Genomic DNA, 4,604 nt, shown 5'->3' with positions numbered 1-4,604 from the left:
GGCTTTCGGTACTTGATACTCAGAGCTACGAATACATATCGATAGGTATCAGAAGCATTGAGGGTCGATAAGTCAGAAGCAAGAAACATCAACATCTTCTGAGATAACGGCCAGTTAACAATGAATATCTCTCACCAAACCTACAAAAAAAAAACAGTGCAGCAGCTCAACAGTAAAAAAAAAAAAAAAAAGAAAAAAAAAATCAAGACACTGAAAACGTCTGCGTGTGTAACATGATTCTTAGAGGGCCCAGCCCTGAAGACACGGGACGACACGCACACACACAGACAATCCATCTGCTTCATATTACACACACTTGAAAGCAGTGACACACCTGTCTCAAAGGTATTACACACACCAAATGACACCATAACAGCTTTCCCACCTGGGTAAGACAGATATGGGATTTCTGATTATTCAATGAACAATTTCAACACTGTAAAATAATCCAACAGTTGTTCAAAGCAATGAACTGTGTTGTGAACATCACAAGTTCAAACTCTTCATCTGTGAAAAACAACTGATAAAATGATCAGATCATGATCTGGAACAGACCCCTGGACAAACTTCCTGAACCCGACATGCATACATTACATTTTCAAAAAAAAAAAAAGAGACCTGATCTGAGAGGGACCTGAGGACAGTCAGACCAGTCAAATAGAGACTAGGATAATTAGGCCTGATCCAAAATGCAGTTCAACTGACCAGAACCAGAAGACAAAGAGCACATCAGCAGCAGCATGATGCTCCACCTATTAACTTTTCACTCACAAAATGTGGCAATATTCCCAACACACACACAGAGGCATACAGAGCTCACACACAATGATGCAGTACATGAAAAATACATGGCAAACCCTCCAAGTCCCAGTTCTCATGAGCACATAAACCCCCCCCCCCCACACACACACACACACACACGCACACACACACACACACACACACACACACACACACACACACACACACACACACACAGGTGTGCTGGGGGGGGTATGTCTCCATCCCTGATCTACCAGCTGTCAGACTCCACCCCTCCCCAGCCCCATTACTATGGCAACCCCATAAATAATGGAGGCTGCAGTGCATGCTGGGAGCCATCAGGCCAGAAAGGCACAATCCCATTACAGCAGACTTACATAATGTGAAACCCTCAGTGAACCACAACACTGTCCACTGATGTGCTACTATGCGTTTCCTCTCAAATGTCTTGTGTGTGACAAACGATCTAATGGACAGCATGTCTGAAGGGTAACCTGCACCAGAGCCAATGACTGAGAAAAATCAATCCTAAAACTCGCTGCTGCAAGAAATAAGTGAGGAGATGCTCGTGTTGGATAAACACTCTCAGTGTCTTGGATAAAACAACACATTCAGCAGTCAGCAATTAACTGGTTTGTGTTTTCGTCTTATGAAAGCAGTTATTTGGCCTCAAAGATAAGGAGAATTTAGCAGATGTCAGTTACATTAAAATATACTGAATAAATACACCAATAACTCAAACAACAAAAAATATTTCTGTCATTGATAGAATGACTGAGGTGGCTACAGTCATTCTTTCACTGCCACAAAGCTCCTGAACCAGGCACAAGGTCCACAGAACAGACTCAGAATCACTACCACAACAGAGAGTTGAGCTACGTCTGTCTTACACCAGCCAAGCTTACCTGTTAATGTCGTGCCTGGGTGGTTTGAAGAGACAGCTTCAACCTGCAGCCTGCACAGAAACAAGAGAGTGACACATTTTTATTACACTCTGTTCATCACCTTGTCGCTTCCTTAAATGAGGTCCGGCTTATCAACGGCTATTAAAACAATTTAATTCGCTCCAACTGCTCATAAAAGGACACAGCAATAAATCTTTCGATCAATCATCAGGATACGGATCAGTACTCAACGCTACCTGGAATATGAAGCTTTTGTGTCAGTATAGCAAAACCTGTCTTGTCATTAACATATCTTTAACCTTCTCTTTCTTTCTGTTTTCAGACATCCACACAAGTATTAAACAGATTTGATTTACAGGGAAGAAAATGCTAGCAGGCTAGCAAAGGTTAGCAGTACTTCCTGGGTTGTTGCATTTGCATTTTATGACCAATAATAAAATCCCATTTTGCAGTCAAGAGCGTCAAAAGAGAAGGACATGACAGTGAAGACTTAAGTCAACTGAACATGTTGAGAAATGAAAGACACACTGCTAAGAAGACGCAGAAGTGAAAGGTGAAGGCAGTAAATCATTTACTGTGTTTTTATGTCTTGTACACACGCACACACACACACACACACACACACTTCACAATCAGTGTACTAAAAGTCTTCTAGCAGAAATCCAAAGTCTGGATCACAACCAAAATCTTATCAACTGATCCTGGAATAACTTTTAGAGATCCATTTGATACTGAAAAAAGACAGTAAGGTGAAACCATGAACTCCTCTCAAATACAGTATGTGGTCAAAAGTATGTGGACACCCCTGTGTACTTTTGGTCTGCTCTTGTATTTTTTAATGGCTTGGTCTAAACCCTTAGTTCCTATGAAGTGAAATCTTAATGAAACGGCATACAGTGACATTTTCGATAATAGCGTGCTCCCAACTTTGTGGCAACAGTTTCCACATTCAACATGACAGTGCCTCCATACACAAAGCCAGCTCTAAAAAGATAGATATGGACCTGGCTTAGGGATATGGCTTTCCCAGTTTGACTTGACTGGCCTGCACGGAGCCGCCTTCACCTCACACCCATCCAACACCTTTGGGATGAAGTGGAACGGAGTGAATGCGAGACCAAAATGAGCAGAAAGAAATCCTGCTCTATCCTATTGTAATGGTGTTTCAGTGTGGAAGACAAACCTTTAGAAAACCATTTGAAATGTGTGGAAGGAACCCCATTCTCCAAATATATTCTCATTAGTTAGGACGGGGCTTCTCTCCGTTCTTTTCTCTGTCTTTCTTAGCAGATGGGGTCCACATGCCATTACACAAACAAACAATCTGCCATCTTACAAGCGAGGAGGAAGCCGTTTGTGTGTATACAGCATGCTAGTGTCATTGGGGGCTCAGACAAGGCTGAACAGATGAAGGTTTGAGAGGAAGAGGACAAACAGAAGGAGGGCAGGGGGTGAGCGTCAGCCCTGCAGCTGTCCACACATTCACACCTTACTGTGAGAAAACACGAACACACAAGGTGCGATGCCAACAGCCAGAAGGGTAATGCTAATGTAGCTCTAGATTATGGCTTATTAAGGTGTTGCTAAACCCTCATTACCACAGGCTAATGCGACATGTCACCAGCTGTGTGTGTAGCTTTGGGTGTGTGTGTTGCTATTTCACCTGTGTTGCTTACACGCACACACACGCGCGCACACGCGCACACGCACACACACACACACACACACACACACACACACACACACACACACACACACACACACAGAGAGAGAGAGAGAGAGAGAGAGAGAGAGTGACAATTGGCACAGCTATAGCCTTTGCTAATCACACAAGCACAGGTGAGCTGCAGGTCTCGCACACAGACACCCCCCCCCCCCCATTATTAATTATTTATTAAGCAAACATGTCCATATCCTCTTGTTTCAACTTATCCAATGTGGGGATTTGCTTCTTTTAATTGTAAACTAAATATATTTGGGTTTTGGACAGTTGGTCAGACAAAACAAGACATCTGAAGATCAACATCACCTTGGACTTGGTGTGATGGACATTTCACTGACTAAATGATTAATTGAGAAAATAATAATAGGTAGATTAATCAGTAATGAAAATAATTGTTAGTTGCAGCCCTAATTTAAGATATTCTTCACAATAAAGCAAATGTATGCAAAATTACATATAAATAATCAAACTGATTTTCAAAGGAAACAACGGTGTTTCACAGTCCAGACCTTTAAACTCTTCATGTACAAAACTAAAACCTTTAATGCATTTTGTTAGTTTTTATTACAGTTTGCTCAGAATAAATAATAATATCATATCATTACAGAATGACTCAGCTGAAATTTTATTAAGAATAATATTTAATTATTACCCATCCCTAATCTGCTGTCATTATCAAGCAACAGGTTTATTATTCACTATGAAACATCTTTTGAAGCACCTTGACTACTTTCATACATTCAGCTTCATTTCTGTCATTGCTAACAACGTTATCATTCGAACAGACTGGACAGGTTTAGCTCCAAATTAGCTTTGTCTGTTCAAGTCAAGGCTGAAGCATCAACAACCACAACAACATGAAGATCAGCCTGAAAATCCAACGTGTTGCTCTCTAAACCGGCTTTGTTTCCCCTCGAACGGCCGGCTGTCCTATCTGCGAGGTGACACACAATAAGTCAGACTACTTGTGCGTGTAATGTACTTGGAAGACAACTGTGAGAGTAATTGTGTTTAATGGCTGCAAGCCTAATTATTCTTGCTGAGCATGCTGATATCTGATGAAGTCACACATGAAAATATGATGGATCCTTACACTAAAAATCTAGAACTACATTTTTGGAGGTCTTGCAGCATTAGTAGCATATAATTGAAAGTAACAGGCTTTTTTTTTTAGGAAGGTTAGGCTATCAGTGTGAATTACGGCTGCAACTATT

Source organism: Enoplosus armatus, unplaced genomic scaffold (genome assembly GCF_043641665.1).
Source record: "Enoplosus armatus isolate fEnoArm2 unplaced genomic scaffold, fEnoArm2.hap1 Scaffold_95, whole genome shotgun sequence".
Lineage (NCBI taxonomy): Eukaryota > Metazoa > Chordata > Actinopteri > Centrarchiformes > Enoplosidae > Enoplosus > Enoplosus armatus.
Note: the sequence above shows the minus strand (reverse complement) of the source record.